Source organism: Lissotriton vulgaris, chromosome 4_1, assembly GCF_964263255.1.
Source record: "Lissotriton vulgaris chromosome 4_1, aLisVul1.2, whole genome shotgun sequence".
NCBI classification, from domain to species: Eukaryota; Metazoa; Chordata; class Amphibia; order Caudata; family Salamandridae; genus Lissotriton; species Lissotriton vulgaris.
In genome coordinates this window covers 520,149,490-520,166,356 of record NC_141691.1, presented here as the reverse complement: position 1 = coordinate 520,166,356, position 16,867 = coordinate 520,149,490, and the positions used below count along the sequence as shown (strand labels likewise).

General features: G+C 52.3%; 22 non-coding genes across 22 annotated transcripts; 7 read left to right on the top strand and 15 right to left on the bottom strand.

Moving 5' to 3' along the window:
- Positions 1 to 1,064: 1,064 nt before the first annotated feature.
- On the bottom strand, positions 1,065 to 1,136 carry TRNAE-CUC (transfer RNA glutamic acid (anticodon CUC)). The gene has a single exon. It is a non-coding gene; the product is annotated as a tRNA-Glu (tRNA).
- Positions 1,137 to 1,754: 618 nt separating this feature from the next.
- Positions 1,755 to 1,826, bottom strand: TRNAE-UUC (transfer RNA glutamic acid (anticodon UUC)). The gene has a single exon. It is a non-coding gene; the product is annotated as a tRNA-Glu (tRNA).
- A 243-nt stretch (positions 1,827 to 2,069) lies between these two features.
- On the top strand, positions 2,070 to 2,152 carry TRNAL-UAA (transfer RNA leucine (anticodon UAA)). The gene has a single exon. It is a non-coding gene; the product is annotated as a tRNA-Leu (tRNA).
- A 1,094-nt stretch (positions 2,153 to 3,246) lies between these two features.
- Positions 3,247 to 3,318, bottom strand: TRNAE-CUC (transfer RNA glutamic acid (anticodon CUC)). The gene has a single exon. It is a non-coding gene; the product is annotated as a tRNA-Glu (tRNA).
- Positions 3,319 to 3,936: 618 nt separating this feature from the next.
- Positions 3,937 to 4,008, bottom strand: TRNAE-UUC (transfer RNA glutamic acid (anticodon UUC)). The gene has a single exon. It is a non-coding gene; the product is annotated as a tRNA-Glu (tRNA).
- Positions 4,009 to 4,251: 243 nt separating this feature from the next.
- On the top strand, positions 4,252 to 4,334 carry TRNAL-UAA (transfer RNA leucine (anticodon UAA)). The gene has a single exon. It is a non-coding gene; the product is annotated as a tRNA-Leu (tRNA).
- A 1,094-nt stretch (positions 4,335 to 5,428) lies between these two features.
- TRNAE-CUC (transfer RNA glutamic acid (anticodon CUC)) lies at positions 5,429 to 5,500 on the bottom strand. The gene has a single exon. It is a non-coding gene; the product is annotated as a tRNA-Glu (tRNA).
- A 618-nt stretch (positions 5,501 to 6,118) lies between these two features.
- TRNAE-UUC (transfer RNA glutamic acid (anticodon UUC)) lies at positions 6,119 to 6,190 on the bottom strand. Its single transcript has one exon. It is a non-coding gene; the product is annotated as a tRNA-Glu (tRNA).
- Positions 6,191 to 6,433: 243 nt separating this feature from the next.
- TRNAL-UAA (transfer RNA leucine (anticodon UAA)) lies at positions 6,434 to 6,516 on the top strand. Its single transcript has one exon. It is a non-coding gene; the product is annotated as a tRNA-Leu (tRNA).
- Positions 6,517 to 7,610: 1,094 nt separating this feature from the next.
- Positions 7,611 to 7,682, bottom strand: TRNAE-CUC (transfer RNA glutamic acid (anticodon CUC)). The gene has a single exon. It is a non-coding gene; the product is annotated as a tRNA-Glu (tRNA).
- A 618-nt stretch (positions 7,683 to 8,300) lies between these two features.
- On the bottom strand, positions 8,301 to 8,372 carry TRNAE-UUC (transfer RNA glutamic acid (anticodon UUC)). The gene has a single exon. It is a non-coding gene; the product is annotated as a tRNA-Glu (tRNA).
- A 243-nt stretch (positions 8,373 to 8,615) lies between these two features.
- On the top strand, positions 8,616 to 8,698 carry TRNAL-UAA (transfer RNA leucine (anticodon UAA)). The gene has a single exon. It is a non-coding gene; the product is annotated as a tRNA-Leu (tRNA).
- Positions 8,699 to 9,792: 1,094 nt separating this feature from the next.
- Positions 9,793 to 9,864, bottom strand: TRNAE-CUC (transfer RNA glutamic acid (anticodon CUC)). Its single transcript has one exon. It is a non-coding gene; the product is annotated as a tRNA-Glu (tRNA).
- A 618-nt stretch (positions 9,865 to 10,482) lies between these two features.
- Positions 10,483 to 10,554, bottom strand: TRNAE-UUC (transfer RNA glutamic acid (anticodon UUC)). The gene has a single exon. It is a non-coding gene; the product is annotated as a tRNA-Glu (tRNA).
- A 243-nt stretch (positions 10,555 to 10,797) lies between these two features.
- Positions 10,798 to 10,880, top strand: TRNAL-UAA (transfer RNA leucine (anticodon UAA)). The gene has a single exon. It is a non-coding gene; the product is annotated as a tRNA-Leu (tRNA).
- A 1,094-nt stretch (positions 10,881 to 11,974) lies between these two features.
- On the bottom strand, positions 11,975 to 12,046 carry TRNAE-CUC (transfer RNA glutamic acid (anticodon CUC)). Its single transcript has one exon. It is a non-coding gene; the product is annotated as a tRNA-Glu (tRNA).
- A 618-nt stretch (positions 12,047 to 12,664) lies between these two features.
- On the bottom strand, positions 12,665 to 12,736 carry TRNAE-UUC (transfer RNA glutamic acid (anticodon UUC)). The gene has a single exon. It is a non-coding gene; the product is annotated as a tRNA-Glu (tRNA).
- Positions 12,737 to 12,979: 243 nt separating this feature from the next.
- On the top strand, positions 12,980 to 13,062 carry TRNAL-UAA (transfer RNA leucine (anticodon UAA)). Its single transcript has one exon. It is a non-coding gene; the product is annotated as a tRNA-Leu (tRNA).
- Positions 13,063 to 14,156: 1,094 nt separating this feature from the next.
- Positions 14,157 to 14,228, bottom strand: TRNAE-CUC (transfer RNA glutamic acid (anticodon CUC)). The gene has a single exon. It is a non-coding gene; the product is annotated as a tRNA-Glu (tRNA).
- A 618-nt stretch (positions 14,229 to 14,846) lies between these two features.
- On the bottom strand, positions 14,847 to 14,918 carry TRNAE-UUC (transfer RNA glutamic acid (anticodon UUC)). Its single transcript has one exon. It is a non-coding gene; the product is annotated as a tRNA-Glu (tRNA).
- Positions 14,919 to 15,161: 243 nt separating this feature from the next.
- TRNAL-UAA (transfer RNA leucine (anticodon UAA)) lies at positions 15,162 to 15,244 on the top strand. Its single transcript has one exon. It is a non-coding gene; the product is annotated as a tRNA-Leu (tRNA).
- A 1,094-nt stretch (positions 15,245 to 16,338) lies between these two features.
- On the bottom strand, positions 16,339 to 16,410 carry TRNAE-CUC (transfer RNA glutamic acid (anticodon CUC)). Its single transcript has one exon. It is a non-coding gene; the product is annotated as a tRNA-Glu (tRNA).
- Positions 16,411 to 16,867: the final 457 nt, after the last annotated feature.

Below are 16,867 nucleotides of genomic sequence, written 5' to 3'. Positions count from 1 at the left end.
AGATGCTTTTGAAAAGCATTTTCCTCCGCCCTCCTCGGCCTCCCACTGCCCCTCCCCAACGGTCCCCATTCAAGCCTCAGGTGTGGAGTCTGCTGCTACTCTTCTACCAGCATGGATGCTTCCCAGAGCAATGAAGTGCCATCTACACAGAGCCCCTGCCTAGAGAAATACACCTCCTATGTCTTTTTCCACTATAGGGAGCAGGAGAAACTGATTGCTTCCTGGGCAACATGGGTCTGCCACTAGAATTTGCAGATTTCTCCCCTTTTTTTGATTTACGCCTACAGGCTCTCCCTTCCCAGTGGAGCAGGATCTGCTGATGCAGGCCCGGCTGGCTCAAACGTGCAAAGGGTTCTCCACAGGCCTCTGGGAAAGAAATTGAGCAGAGTTTCCTGCCCCGCCTCCTCTCGCCTTCCGAACGGGCTTCCAAACGGGCAATGCCCTGACGGGTCCCCCACAACCTATCCTGCCCATGCCCACACCCCTGTATATGAGGGTGACCCATGTCCCTCACCCTCCATGCTCGAATGGAAGGCCTGTGTGTCCTGAGGGGAGCACCAGACAGGCATCTCTCAGGCCAGGCAGACACCTGCAGTACCTGTTAAGCTCCAAAGCCTGTACATTCCCAAGATGCAACACGTCACTATGCAAATCAGGCAGCCCTTGCCACACCCTCCCCGCCTCTGGCCTCTGCCGCTTTCCGTACGTGCAGCTCAGCTTTTTCTTACCCAGAGGCAGACTTCCGTTTTAGCAAACAGGTGGGTTGCAGTGGGTCCAGGACGCCATTTGGAGACAAAGCCTGCGGCCCAGTCAAAGGAGGACTACCTGCCACAGGCCATGGGGTCAGAAGCCTACAAAAGGAAGCGCGCCTCGGAATACAGGATCTCACTTGCTCAAGAGCCTTGCCTCCCACCATGGGAAGCAGCTCTAAAGGAACCTTGCGAAAATCATATTTTGAGCGATACTGCGTCATGCTAGGCAAATTGTGAGTCAGAAAAGCAACTTCATTTTGAGAAGCCCTGACCTACGGGAAGGAAAAGCTTTCAAGGTCAGAAGAGGGACTTTTCCCTGACCGGGAATCGAACCCGGGCCGCGGCGGTGAGAGCGCCGAATCCTAACCACTAGACCACCAGGGAGCCCAGAGCCGTGCAGCAAAAGTTCATACACTGCTCTCCGAGTGACAAAGCTCATGGGGGCTGAAAACATATTTTATTCTACAGCAAATATGAATCGGAACTTAATCCTCATGATGCCACCAGACTGCCTGTCACTTCCAGGCACAGGCCATCCTCTCCCCCTTGCTACTGAACCGATGAATTCCTGCACAATCAGGATCCCCGGGAAAACCCAAGAGGGACACCTAGTGGCTGCTGATGGCGCACAGACAGCTGGTACACCTTCTCTCACCTATCTCGTTATTCAGCTTGCTGGAAGAATACATTGCGCTTAAGCGATTCAAGAGTGCAAAGGAGAAGAGTGCTCCAAAGTAGATGTATGCATCACAGCAGGGTTTTCCAGCAATTTACCTTTCTGTTGAGCTGGTACTGCACTTCACGCCAACATAGAGCACCTGACTGGGTGGGGGACTGCGTGCGCACAAAGGTGGCTTAGGTCAATGGGGGCAAAGCAACCTGGGGCACAGGAGAACAAGCCCAATTCCTCCGCTTTCATCTATTGGGAGGGGTGCCTTTTTAAAGACCTTCTTTTAAAAAAGATACACAGACAAATTAAGCAATCTATGCTTTAGAGGGATCTTCCCTGACCGGGAATCGAACCCGGGCCGCGGCGGTGAAAGCACCGAATCCTAGCCACTAGACCACCAGGGAGTAGATGCTCTAGTGAGCCTGCCTTGCTCACCCCCTTATTGTGACTAAGCTAACTCCAATATAAAAATTAACGGTAAGGTCCGAGTGGGAGAAAGTTAGGTGTCACACAGTGTGTTTGTTATAAGCAATTACTTTTAACCTCCTGCAAAAGCCTTTTAACTCTGCAATCACCTCTTGCTGGACAGCTGGTGCTACAGTAGCAAGCATAAAAAGGGAGTTGAAGAAAGTAAATCCTTGGGTCTCACCAGGGTGGCCGAGTGGTTAAGGCGTTGGACTTAAGATCCAATGGACGTTTGTCCGCATGGGTTCGAGCCCCATTCCTGGTATGGGTTTTCAGCAGGTTTGTAGGAACGTGCAGATGCTTTTGAAAAGCATTTTCCTCCGCCCTCCTCGGCCTCCCACTGCCCCTCCCCAACGGTCCCCATTCAAGCCTCAGGTGTGGAGTCTGCTGCTACTCTTCTACCAGCATGGATGCTTCCCAGAGCAATGAAGTGCCATCTACACAGAGCCCCTGCCTAGAGAAATACACCTCCTATGTCTTTTTCCACTATAGGGAGCAGGAGAAACTGATTGCTTCCTGGGCAACATGGGTCTGCCACTAGAATTTGCAGATTTCTCCCCTTTTTTTGATTTACGCCTACAGGCTCTCCCTTCCCAGTGGAGCAGGATCTGCTGATGCAGGCCCGGCTGGCTCAAACGTGCAAAGGGTTCTCCACAGGCCTCTGGGAAAGAAATTGAGCAGAGTTTCCTGCCCCGCCTCCTCTCGCCTTCCGAACGGGCTTCCAAACGGGCAATGCCCTGACGGGTCCCCCACAACCTATCCTGCCCATGCCCACACCCCTGTATATGAGGGTGACCCATGTCCCTCACCCTCCATGCTCGAATGGAAGGCCTGTGTGTCCTGAGGGGAGCACCAGACAGGCATCTCTCAGGCCAGGCAGACACCTGCAGTACCTGTTAAGCTCCAAAGCCTGTACATTCCCAAGATGCAACACGTCACTATGCAAATCAGGCAGCCCTTGCCACACCCTCCCCGCCTCTGGCCTCTGCCGCTTTCCGTACGTGCAGCTCAGCTTTTTCTTACCCAGAGGCAGACTTCCGTTTTAGCAAACAGGTGGGTTGCAGTGGGTCCAGGACGCCATTTGGAGACAAAGCCTGCGGCCCAGTCAAAGGAGGACTACCTGCCACAGGCCATGGGGTCAGAAGCCTACAAAAGGAAGCGCGCCTCGGAATACAGGATCTCACTTGCTCAAGAGCCTTGCCTCCCACCATGGGAAGCAGCTCTAAAGGAACCTTGCGAAAATCATATTTTGAGCGATACTGCGTCATGCTAGGCAAATTGTGAGTCAGAAAAGCAACTTCATTTTGAGAAGCCCTGACCTACGGGAAGGAAAAGCTTTCAAGGTCAGAAGAGGGACTTTTCCCTGACCGGGAATCGAACCCGGGCCGCGGCGGTGAGAGCGCCGAATCCTAACCACTAGACCACCAGGGAGCCCAGAGCCGTGCAGCAAAAGTTCATACACTGCTCTCCGAGTGACAAAGCTCATGGGGGCTGAAAACATATTTTATTCTACAGCAAATATGAATCGGAACTTAATCCTCATGATGCCACCAGACTGCCTGTCACTTCCAGGCACAGGCCATCCTCTCCCCCTTGCTACTGAACCGATGAATTCCTGCACAATCAGGATCCCCGGGAAAACCCAAGAGGGACACCTAGTGGCTGCTGATGGCGCACAGACAGCTGGTACACCTTCTCTCACCTATCTCGTTATTCAGCTTGCTGGAAGAATACATTGCGCTTAAGCGATTCAAGAGTGCAAAGGAGAAGAGTGCTCCAAAGTAGATGTATGCATCACAGCAGGGTTTTCCAGCAATTTACCTTTCTGTTGAGCTGGTACTGCACTTCACGCCAACATAGAGCACCTGACTGGGTGGGGGACTGCGTGCGCACAAAGGTGGCTTAGGTCAATGGGGGCAAAGCAACCTGGGGCACAGGAGAACAAGCCCAATTCCTCCGCTTTCATCTATTGGGAGGGGTGCCTTTTTAAAGACCTTCTTTTAAAAAAGATACACAGACAAATTAAGCAATCTATGCTTTAGAGGGATCTTCCCTGACCGGGAATCGAACCCGGGCCGCGGCGGTGAAAGCGCCGAATCCTAGCCACTAGACCACCAGGGAGTAGATGCTCTAGTGTAACTGTCTTGCTCACCCCCTTATTGTGACTAAGCTAACTCCAATATAAAAATTAACGGTAAGGTCCGAGTGGGAGAAAGTTAGGTGTCACACAGTGTGTTTGTTATAAGCAATTACTTTTAACCTCCTGCAAAAGCCTTTTAACTCTGCAATCACCTCTTGCTGGACAGCTGGTGCTACAGTAGCAAGCATAAAAAGGGAGTTGAAGAAAGTAAATCCTTGGGTCTCACCAGGGTGGCCGAGTGGTTAAGGCGTTGGACTTAAGATCCAATGGACGTTTGTCCGCATGGGTTCGAGCCCCATTCCTGGTATGGGTTTTCAGCAGGTTTGTAGGAACGTGCAGATGCTTTTGAAAAGCATTTTCCTCCGCCCTCCTCGGCCTCCCACTGCCCCTCCCCAACGGTCCCCATTCAAGCCTCAGGTGTGGAGTCTGCTGCTACTCTTCTACCAGCATGGATGCTTCCCAGAGCAATGAAGTGCCATCTACACAGAGCCCCTGCCTAGAGAAATACACCTCCTATGTCTTTTTCCACTATAGGGAGCAGGAGAAACTGATTGCTTCCTGGGCAACATGGGTCTGCCACTAGAATTTGCAGATTTCTCCCCTTTTTTTGATTTACGCCTACAGGCTCTCCCTTCCCAGTGGAGCAGGATCTGCTGATGCAGGCCCGGCTGGCTCAAACGTGCAAAGGGTTCTCCACAGGCCTCTGGGAAAGAAATTGAGCAGAGTTTCCTGCCCCGCCTCCTCTCGCCTTCCGAACGGGCTTCCAAACGGGCAATGCCCTGACGGGTCCCCCACAACCTATCCTGCCCATGCCCACACCCCTGTATATGAGGGTGACCCATGTCCCTCACCCTCCATGCTCGAATGGAAGGCCTGTGTGTCCTGAGGGGAGCACCAGACAGGCATCTCTCAGGCCAGGCAGACACCTGCAGTACCTGTTAAGCTCCAAAGCCTGTACATTCCCAAGATGCAACACGTCACTATGCAAATCAGGCAGCCCTTGCCACACCCTCCCCGCCTCTGGCCTCTGCCGCTTTCCGTACGTGCAGCTCAGCTTTTTCTTACCCAGAGGCAGACTTCCGTTTTAGCAAACAGGTGGGTTGCAGTGGGTCCAGGACGCCATTTGGAGACAAAGCCTGCGGCCCAGTCAAAGGAGGACTACCTGCCACAGGCCATGGGGTCAGAAGCCTACAAAAGGAAGCGCGCCTCGGAATACAGGATCTCACTTGCTCAAGAGCCTTGCCTCCCACCATGGGAAGCAGCTCTAAAGGAACCTTGCGAAAATCATATTTTGAGCGATACTGCGTCATGCTAGGCAAATTGTGAGTCAGAAAAGCAACTTCATTTTGAGAAGCCCTGACCTACGGGAAGGAAAAGCTTTCAAGGTCAGAAGAGGGACTTTTCCCTGACCGGGAATCGAACCCGGGCCGCGGCGGTGAGAGCGCCGAATCCTAACCACTAGACCACCAGGGAGCCCAGAGCCGTGCAGCAAAAGTTCATACACTGCTCTCCGAGTGACAAAGCTCATGGGGGCTGAAAACATATTTTATTCTACAGCAAATATGAATCGGAACTTAATCCTCATGATGCCACCAGACTGCCTGTCACTTCCAGGCACAGGCCATCCTCTCCCCCTTGCTACTGAACCGATGAATTCCTGCACAATCAGGATCCCCGGGAAAACCCAAGAGGGACACCTAGTGGCTGCTGATGGCGCACAGACAGCTGGTACACCTTCTCTCACCTATCTCGTTATTCAGCTTGCTGGAAGAATACATTGCGCTTAAGCGATTCAAGAGTGCAAAGGAGAAGAGTGCTCCAAAGTAGATGTATGCATCACAGCAGGGTTTTCCAGCAATTTACCTTTCTGTTGAGCTGGTACTGCACTTCACGCCAACATAGAGCACCTGACTGGGTGGGGGACTGCGTGCGCACAAAGGTGGCTTAGGTCAATGGGGGCAAAGCAACCTGGGGCACAGGAGAACAAGCCCAATTCCTCCGCTTTCATCTATTGGGAGGGGTGCCTTTTTAAAGACCTTCTTTTAAAAAAGATACACAGACAAATTAAGCAATCTATGCTTTAGAGGGATCTTCCCTGACCAGGAATCGAACCCGGGCCGCGGCGGTGAAAGCGCCGAATCCTAGCCACTAGACCACCAGGGAGTAGATGCTCTAGTGTAACTGTCTTGCTCACCCCCTTATTGTGACTAAGCTAACTCCAATATAAAAATTAACGGTAAGGTCCGAGTGGGAGAAAGTTAGGTGTCACACAGTGTGTTTGTTATAAGCAATTACTTTTAACCTCCTGCAAAAGCCTTTTAACTCTGCAATCACCTCTTGCTGGACAGCTGGTGCTACAGTAGCAAGCATAAAAAGGGAGTTGAAGAAAGTAAATCCTTGGGTCTCACCAGGGTGGCCGAGTGGTTAAGGCGTTGGACTTAAGATCCAATGGACGTTTGTCCGCATGGGTTCGAGCCCCATTCCTGGTATGGGTTTTCAGCAGGTTTGTAGGAACGTGCAGATGCTTTTGAAAAGCATTTTCCTCCGCCCTCCTCGGCCTCCCACTGCCCCTCCCCAACGGTCCCCATTCAAGCCTCAGGTGTGGAGTCTGCTGCTACTCTTCTACCAGCATGGATGCTTCCCAGAGCAATGAAGTGCCATCTACACAGAGCCCCTGCCTAGAGAAATACACCTCCTATGTCTTTTTCCACTATAGGGAGCAGGAGAAACTGATTGCTTCCTGGGCAACATGGGTCTGCCACTAGAATTTGCAGATTTCTCCCCTTTTTTTGATTTACGCCTACAGGCTCTCCCTTCCCAGTGGAGCAGGATCTGCTGATGCAGGCCCGGCTGGCTCAAACGTGCAAAGGGTTCTCCACAGGCCTCTGGGAAAGAAATTGAGCAGAGTTTCCTGCCCCGCCTCCTCTCGCCTTCCGAACGGGCTTCCAAACGGGCAATGCCCTGACGGGTCCCCCACAACCTATCCTGCCCATGCCCACACCCCTGTATATGAGGGTGACCCATGTCCCTCACCCTCCATGCTCGAATGGAAGGCCTGTGTGTCCTGAGGGGAGCACCAGACAGGCATCTCTCAGGCCAGGCAGACACCTGCAGTACCTGTTAAGCTCCAAAGCCTGTACATTCCCAAGATGCAACACGTCACTATGCAAATCAGGCAGCCCTTGCCACACCCTCCCCGCCTCTGGCCTCTGCCGCTTTCCGTACGTGCAGCTCAGCTTTTTCTTACCCAGAGGCAGACTTCCGTTTTAGCAAACAGGTGGGTTGCAGTGGGTCCAGGACGCCATTTGGAGACAAAGCCTGCGGCCCAGTCAAAGGAGGACTACCTGCCACAGGCCATGGGGTCAGAAGCCTACAAAAGGAAGCGCGCCTCGGAATACAGGATCTCACTTGCTCAAGAGCCTTGCCTCCCACCATGGGAAGCAGCTCTAAAGGAACCTTGCGAAAATCATATTTTGAGCGATACTGCGTCATGCTAGGCAAATTGTGAGTCAGAAAAGCAACTTCATTTTGAGAAGCCCTGACCTACGGGAAGGAAAAGCTTTCAAGGTCAGAAGAGGGACTTTTCCCTGACCGGGAATCGAACCCGGGCCGCGGCGGTGAGAGCGCCGAATCCTAACCACTAGACCACCAGGGAGCCCAGAGCCGTGCAGCAAAAGTTCATACACTGCTCTCCGAGTGACAAAGCTCATGGGGGCTGAAAACATATTTTATTCTACAGCAAATATGAATCGGAACTTAATCCTCATGATGCCACCAGACTGCCTGTCACTTCCAGGCACAGGCCATCCTCTCCCCCTTGCTACTGAACCGATGAATTCCTGCACAATCAGGATCCCCGGGAAAACCCAAGAGGGACACCTAGTGGCTGCTGATGGCGCACAGACAGCTGGTACACCTTCTCTCACCTATCTCGTTATTCAGCTTGCTGGAAGAATACATTGCGCTTAAGCGATTCAAGAGTGCAAAGGAGAAGAGTGCTCCAAAGTAGATGTATGCATCACAGCAGGGTTTTCCAGCAATTTACCTTTCTGTTGAGCTGGTACTGCACTTCACGCCAACATAGAGCACCTGACTGGGTGGGGGACTGCGTGCGCACAAAGGTGGCTTAGGTCAATGGGGGCAAAGCAACCTGGGGCACAGGAGAACAAGCCCAATTCCTCCGCTTTCATCTATTGGGAGGGGTGCCTTTTTAAAGACCTTCTTTTAAAAAAGATACACAGACAAATTAAGCAATCTATGCTTTAGAGGGATCTTCCCTGACCGGGAATCGAACCCGGGCCGCGGCGGTGAAAGCACCGAATCCTAGCCACTAGACCACCAGGGAGTAGATGCTCTAGTGAGCCTGCCTTGCTCACCCCCTTATTGTGACTAAGCTAACTCCAATATAAAAATTAACGGTAAGGTCCGAGTGGGAGAAAGTTAGGTGTCACACAGTGTGTTTGTTATAAGCAATTACTTTTAACCTCCTGCAAAAGCCTTTTAACTCTGCAATCACCTCTTGCTGGACAGCTGGTGCTACAGTAGCAAGCATAAAAAGGGAGTTGAAGAAAGTAAATCCTTGGGTCTCACCAGGGTGGCCGAGTGGTTAAGGCGTTGGACTTAAGATCCAATGGACGTTTGTCCGCATGGGTTCGAGCCCCATTCCTGGTATGGGTTTTCAGCAGGTTTGTAGGAACGTGCAGATGCTTTTGAAAAGCATTTTCCTCCGCCCTCCTCGGCCTCCCACTGCCCCTCCCCAACGGTCCCCATTCAAGCCTCAGGTGTGGAGTCTGCTGCTACTCTTCTACCAGCATGGATGCTTCCCAGAGCAATGAAGTGCCATCTACACAGAGCCCCTGCCTAGAGAAATACACCTCCTATGTCTTTTTCCACTATAGGGAGCAGGAGAAACTGATTGCTTCCTGGGCAACATGGGTCTGCCACTAGAATTTGCAGATTTCTCCCCTTTTTTTGATTTACGCCTACAGGCTCTCCCTTCCCAGTGGAGCAGGATCTGCTGATGCAGGCCCGGCTGGCTCAAACGTGCAAAGGGTTCTCCACAGGCCTCTGGGAAAGAAATTGAGCAGAGTTTCCTGCCCCGCCTCCTCTCGCCTTCCGAACGGGCTTCCAAACGGGCAATGCCCTGACGGGTCCCCCACAACCTATCCTGCCCATGCCCACACCCCTGTATATGAGGGTGACCCATGTCCCTCACCCTCCATGCTCGAATGGAAGGCCTGTGTGTCCTGAGGGGAGCACCAGACAGGCATCTCTCAGGCCAGGCAGACACCTGCAGTACCTGTTAAGCTCCAAAGCCTGTACATTCCCAAGATGCAACAGGTCACTATGCAAATCAGGCAGCCCTTGCCACACCCTCCCCGCCTCTGGCCTCTGCCGCTTTCCGTACGTGCAGCTCAGCTTTTTCTTACCCAGAGGCAGACTTCCGTTTTAGCAAACAGGTGGGTTGCAGTGGGTCCAGGACGCCATTTGGAGACAAAGCCTGCGGCCCAGTCAAAGGAGGACTACCTGCCACAGGCCATGGGGTCAGAAGCCTACAAAAGGAAGCGCGCCTCGGAATACAGGATCTCACTTGCTCAAGAGCCTTGCCTCCCACCATGGGAAGCAGCTCTAAAGGAACCTTGCGAAAATCATATTTTGAGCGATACTGCGTCATGCTAGGCAAATTGTGAGTCAGAAAAGCAACTTCATTTTGAGAAGCCCTGACCTACGGGAAGGAAAAGCTTTCAAGGTCAGAAGAGGGACTTTTCCCTGACCGGGAATCGAACCCGGGCCGCGGCGGTGAGAGCGCCGAATCCTAACCACTAGACCACCAGGGAGCCCAGAGCCGTGCAGCAAAAGTTCATACACTGCTCTCCGAGTGACAAAGCTCATGGGGGCTGAAAACATATTTTATTCTACAGCAAATATGAATCGGAACTTAATCCTCATGATGCCACCAGACTGCCTGTCACTTCCAGGCACAGGCCATCCTCTCCCCCTTGCTACTGAACCGATGAATTCCTGCACAATCAGGATCCCTGGGAAAACCCAAGAGGGACACCTAGTGGCTGCTGATGGCGCACAGACAGCTGGTACACCTTCTCTCACCTATCTCGTTATTCAGCTTGCTGGAAGAATACATTGCGCTTAAGCGATTCAAGAGTGCAAAGGAGAAGAGTGCTCCAAAGTAGATGTATGCATCACAGCAGGGTTTTCCAGCAATTTACCTTTCTGTTGAGCTGGTACTGCACTTCACGCCAACATAGAGCACCTGACTGGGTGGGGGACTGCGTGCGCACAAAGGTGGCTTAGGTCAATGGGGGCAAAGCAACCTGGGGCACAGGAGAACAAGCCCCATTCCTCCGCTTTCATCTATTGGGAGGGGTGCCTTTTTAAAGACCTTCTTTTAAAAAAGATACACAGACAAATTAAGCAATCTATGCTTTAGAGGGATCTTCCCTGACCGGGAATCGAACCCGGGCCGCGGCGGTGAAAGCGCCGAATCCTAGCCACTAGACCACCAGGGAGTAGATGCTCTAGTGTGCCTGCCTTGCTCACCCCCTTATTGTGACTAAGCTAACTCCAATATAAAAATTAACGGTAAGGTCCGAGTGGGAGAAAGTTAGGTGTCACACAGTGTGTTTGTTATAAGCAATTACTTTTAACCTCCTGCAAAAGCCTTTTAACTCTGCAATCACCTCTTGCTGGACAGCTGGTGCTACAGCAGCAAGCATAAAAAGGGAGTTGAAGAAAGTAAATCCTTGGGTCTCACCAGGGTGGCCGAGTGGTTAAGGCGTTGGACTTAAGATCCAATGGACGTTTGTCCGCATGGGTTCGAGCCCCATTCCTGGAATGGGTTTTCAGCAGGTTTGTAGGAACGTGCAGATGCTTTTGAAAAGCATTTTCCTCCGCCCTCCTCGGCCTCCCACTGCCCCTCCCCAACAGTCCCCATTCAAGCCTCAGGTGTGGAGTCTGCTGCTACTCTTCTACCAGCATGGATGCTTCCCAGAGCAATGAAGTGCCATCTACACAGAGCCCCTGCCTAGAGAAATACACCTCCTATGTCTTTTTCCACTATAGGGAGCAGGAGAAACTGATTGCTTCCTGGGCAACATGGGTCTGCCGCTAGAATTTGCAGATTTCTCCCCTTTTTTTGATTTACGCCTACAGGCTCTCCCTTCCCAGTGGAGCAGGATCTGCTGATGCAGGCCCGGCTGGCTCAAACGTGCAAAGGGTTCTCCACAGGCCTCTGGGAAAGAAATTGAGCAGAGTTTCCTGCCCCGCCTCCTCTCGCCTTCCGAACGGGCTTCCAAACGGGCAATGCCCTGACGGGTCCCCCACAACCTATCCTGCCCATGCCCACACCCCTGTATATGAGGGTGACCCATGTCCCTCACCCTCCATGCTCGAATGGAAGGCCTGTGTGTCCTGAGGGGAGCACCAGACAGGCATCTCTCAGGCCAGGCAGACACCTGCAGTACCTGTTAAGCTCCAAAGCCTGTACATTCCCAAGATGCAACAGGTCACTATGCAAATCAGGCAGCCCTTGCCACACCCTCCCCGCCTCTGGCCTCTGCCGCTTTCCGTACGTGCAGCTCAGCTTTTTCTTACCCAGAGGCAGACTTCCGTTTTAGCAAACAGGTGGGTTGCAGTGGGTCCAGGACGCCATTTGGAGACAAAGCCTGCGGCCCAGTCAAAGGAGGACTACCTGCCACAGGCCATGGGGTCAGAAGCCTACAAAAGGAAGCGCGCCTCGGAATACAGGATCTCACTTGCTCAAGAGCCTTGCCTCCCACCATGGGAAGCAGCTCTAAAGGAACCTTGCGAAAATCATATTTTGAGCGATACTGCGTCATGCTAGGCAAATTGTGAGTCAGAAAAGCAACTTCATTTTGAGAAGCCCTGACCTACGGGAAGGAAAAGCTTTCAAGGTCAGAAGAGGGACTTTTCCCTGACCGGGAATCGAACCCGGGCCGCGGCGGTGAGAGCGCCGAATCCTAACCACTAGACCACCAGGGAGCCCAGAGCCGTGCAGCAAAAGTTCATACACTGCTCTCCGAGTGACAAAGCTCATGGGGGCTGAAAACATATTTTATTCTACAGCAAATATGAATCGGAACTTAATCCTCATGAAGCCACCAGACTGCCTGTCACTTCCAGGCACAGGCCATCCTCTCCCCCTTGCTACTGAACCGATGAATTCCTGCACAATCAGGATCCCCGGGAAAACCCAAGAGGGACACCTAGTGGCTGCTGATGGCGCACAGACAGCTGGTACACCTTCTCTCACCTATCTCGTTATTCAGCTTGCTGGAAGAATACATTGCGCTTAAGCGATTCAAGAGTGCAAAGGAGAAGAGTGCTCCAAAGTAGATGTATGCATCACAGCAGGGTTTTCCAGCAATTTACCTTTCTGTTGAGCTGGTACTGCACTTCACGCCAACATAGAGCACCTGACTGGGTGGGGGACTGCGTGCGCACAAAGGTGGCTTAGGTCAATGGGGGCAAAGCAACCTGGGGCACAGGAGAACAAGCCCAATTCCTCCGCTTTCATCTATTGGGAGGGGTGCCTTTTTAAAGACCTTCTTTTAAAAAAGATACACAGACAAATTAAGCAATCTATGCTTTAGAGGGATCTTCCCTGACCGGGAATCGAACCCGGGCCGCGGCGGTGAAAGCGCCGAATCCTAGCCACTAGACCACCAGGGAGTAGATGCTCTAGTGTAACTGCCTTGCTCACCCCCTTATTGTGACTAAGCTAACTCCAATATAAAAATTAACGGTAAGGTCCGAGTGGGAGAAAGTTAGGTGTCACACAGTGTGTTTGTTATAAGCAATTACTTTTAACCTCCTGCAAAAGCCTTTTAACTCTGCAATCACCTCTTGCTGGACAGCTGGTGCTACAGTAGCAAGCATAAAAAGGGAGTTGAAGAAAGTAAATCCTTGGGTCTCACCAGGGTGGCCGAGTGGTTAAGGCGTTGGACTTAAGATCCAATGGACGTTTGTCCGCATGGGTTCGAGCCCCATTCCTGGTATGGGTTTTCAGCAGGTTTGTAGGAACGTGCAGATGCTTTTGAAAAGCATTTTCCTCCGCCCTCCTCGGCCTCCCACTGCCCCTCCCCAACGGTCCCCATTCAAGCCTCAGGTGTGGAGTCTGCTGCTACTCTTCTACCAGCATGGATGCTTCCCAGAGCAATGAAGTGCCATCTACACAGAGCCCCTGCCTAGAGAAATACACCTCCTATGTCTTTTTCCACTATAGGGAGCAGGAGAAACTGATTGCTTCCTGGGCAACATGGGTCTGCCACTAGAATTTGCAGATTTCTCCCCTTTTTTTGATTTACGCCTACAGGCTCTCCCTTCCCAGTGGAGCAGGATCTGCTGATGCAGGCCCGGCTGGCTCAAACGTGCAAAGGGTTCTCCACAGGCCTCTGGGAAAGAAATTGAGCAGAGTTTCCTGCCCCGCCTCCTCTCGCCTTCCGAACGGGCTTCCAAACGGGCAATGCCCTGACGGGTCCCCCACAACCTATCCTGCCCATGCCCACACCCCTGTATATGAGGGTGACCCATGTCCCTCACCCTCCATGCTCGAATGGAAGGCCTGTGTGTCCTGAGGGGAGCACCAGACAGGCATCTCTCAGGCCAGGCAGACACCTGCAGTACCTGTTAAGCTCCAAAGCCTGTACATTCCCAAGATGCAACAGGTCACTATGCAAATCAGGCAGCCCTTGCCACACCCTCCCCGCCTCTGGCCTCTGCCGCTTTCCGTACGTGCAGCTCAGCTTTTTCTTACCCAGAGGCAGACTTCCGTTTTAGCAAACAGGTGGGTTGCAGTGGGTCCAGGACGCCATTTGGAGACAAAGCCTGCGGCCCAGTCAAAGGAGGACTACCTGCCACAGGCCATGGGGTCAGAAGCCTACAAAAGGAAGCGCGCCTCGGAATACAGGATCTCACTTGCTCAAGAGCCTTGCCTCCCACCATGGGAAGCAGCTCTAAAGGAACCTTGCGAAAATCATATTTTGAGCGATACTGCGTCATGCTAGGCAAATTGTGAGTCAGAAAAGCAACTTCATTTTGAGAAGCCCTGACCTACGGGAAGGAAAAGCTTTCAAGGTCAGAAGAGGGACTTTTCCCTGACCGGGAATCGAACCCGGGCCGCGGCGGTGAGAGCGCCGAATCCTAACCACTAGACCACCAGGGAGCCCAGAGCCGTGCAGCAAAAGTTCATACACTGCTCTCCGAGTGACAAAGCTCATGGGGGCTGAAAACATATTTTATTCTACAGCAAATATGAATCGGAACTTAATCCTCATGATGCCACCAGACTGCCTGTCACTTCCAGGCACAGGCCATCCTCTCCCCCTTGCTACTGAACCGATGAATTCCTGCACAATCAGGATCCCCGGGAAAACCCAAGAGGGACACCTAGTGGCTGCTGATGGCGCACAGACAGCTGGTACACCTTCTCTCACCTATCTCGTTATTCAGCTTGCTGGAAGAATACATTGCGCTTAAGCGATTCAAGAGTGCAAAGGAGAAGAGTGCTCCAAAGTAGATGTATGCATCACAGCAGGGTTTTCCAGCAATTTACCTTTCTGTTGAGCTGGTACTGCACTTCACGCCAACATAGAGCACCTGACTGGGTGGGGGACTGCGTGCGCACAAAGGTGGCTTAGGTCAATGGGGGCAAAGCAACCTGGGGCACAGGAGAACAAGCCCAATTCCTCCGCTTTCATCTATTGGGAGGGGTGCCTTTTTAAAGACCTTCTTTTAAAAAAGATACACAGACAAATTAAGCAATCTATGCTTTAGAGGGATCTTCCCTGACCGGGAATCGAACCCGGGCCGCGGCGGTGAAAGCACCGAATCCTAGCCACTAGACCACCAGGGAGTAGATGCTCTAGTGAGCCTGCCTTGCTCACCCCCTTATTGTGACTAAGCTAACTCCAATATAAAAATTAACGGTAAGGTCCGAGTGGGAGAAAGTTAGGTGTCACACAGTGTGTTTGTTATAAGCAATTACTTTTAACCTCCTGCAAAAGCCTTTTAACTCTGCAATCACCTCTTGCTGGACAGCTGGTGCTACAGTAGCAAGCATAAAAAGGGAGTTGAAGAAAGTAAATCCTTGGGTCTCACCAGGGTGGCCGAGTGGTTAAGGCGTTGGACTTAAGATCCAATGGACGTTTGTCCGCATGGGTTCGAGCCCCATTCCTGGTATGGGTTTTCAGCAGGTTTGTAGGAACGTGCAGATGCTTTTGAAAAGCATTTTCCTCCGCCCTCCTCGGCCTCCCACTGCCCCTCCCCAACGGTCCCCATTCAAGCCTCAGGTGTGGAGTCTGCTGCTACTCTTCTACCAGCATGGATGCTTCCCAGAGCAATGAAGTGCCATCTACACAGAGCCCCTGCCTAGAGAAATACACCTCCTATGTCTTTTTCCACTATAGGGAGCAGGAGAAACTGATTGCTTCCTGGGCAACATGGGTCTGCCACTAGAATTTGCAGATTTCTCCCCTTTTTTTGATTTACGCCTACAGGCTCTCCCTTCCCAGTGGAGCAGGATCTGCTGATGCAGGCCCGGCTGGCTCAAACGTGCAAAGGGTTCTCCACAGGCCTCTGGGAAAGAAATTGAGCAGAGTTTCCTGCCCCGCCTCCTCTCACCTTCCGAACGGGCTTCCAAACGGGCAATGCCCTGACGGGTCCCCCACAACCTATCCTGCCCATGCCCACACCCCTGTATATGAGGGTGACCCATGTCCCTCACCCTCCATGCTCGAATGGAAGGCCTGTGTGTCCTGAGGGGAGCACCAGACAGGCATCTCTCAGGCCAGGCAGACACCTGCAGTACCTGTTAAGCTCCAAAGCCTGTACATTCCCAAGATGCAACAGGTCACTATGCAAATCAGGCAGCCCTTGCCACACCCTCCCCGCCTCTGGCCTCTGCCGCTTTCCGTACGTGCAGCTCAGCTTTTTCTTACCCAGAGGCAGACTTCCGTTTTAGCAAACAGGTGGGTTGCAGTGGGTCCAGGACGCCATTTGGAGACAAAGCCTGCGGCCCAGTCAAAGGAGGACTACCTGCCACAGGCCATGGGGTCAGAAGCCTACAAAAGGAAGCGCGCCTCGGAATACAGGATCTCACTTGCTCAAGAGCCTTGCCTCCCACCATGGGAAGCAGCTCTAAAGGAACCTTGCGAAAATCATATTTTGAGCGATACTGCGTCATGCTAGGCAAATTGTGAGTCAGAAAAGCAACTTCATTTTGAGAAGCCCTGACCTACGGGAAGGAAAAGCTTTCAAGGTCAGAAGAGGGACTTTTCCCTGACCGGGAATCGAACCCGGGCCGCGGCGGTGAGAGCGCCGAATCCTAACCACTAGACCACCAGGGAGCCCAGAGCCGTGCAGCAAAAGTTCATACACTGCTCTCCGAGTGACAAAGCTCATGGGGGCTGAAAACATATTTTATTCTACAGCAAATATGAATCGGAACTTAATCCTCATGATGCCACCAGACTGCCTGTCACTTCCAGGCACAGGCCATCCTCTCCCCCTTGCTACTGAACCGATGAATTCCTGCACAATCAGGATCCCCGGGAAAACCCAAGAGGGACACCTAGTGGCTGCTGATGGCGCACAGACAGCTGGTACACCTTCTCTCACCTATCTCGTTATTCAGCTTGCTGGAAGAATACATTGCGCTTAAGCGATTCAAGAGTGCAAAGGAGAAGAGTGCTCCAAAGTAGATGTATGCATCACAGCAGGGTTTTCCAGCAATTTACCTTTCTGTTGAGCTGGTACTGCACTTCACGCCAACATAGAGCACCTGACTGGGTGGGGGACTGCGTG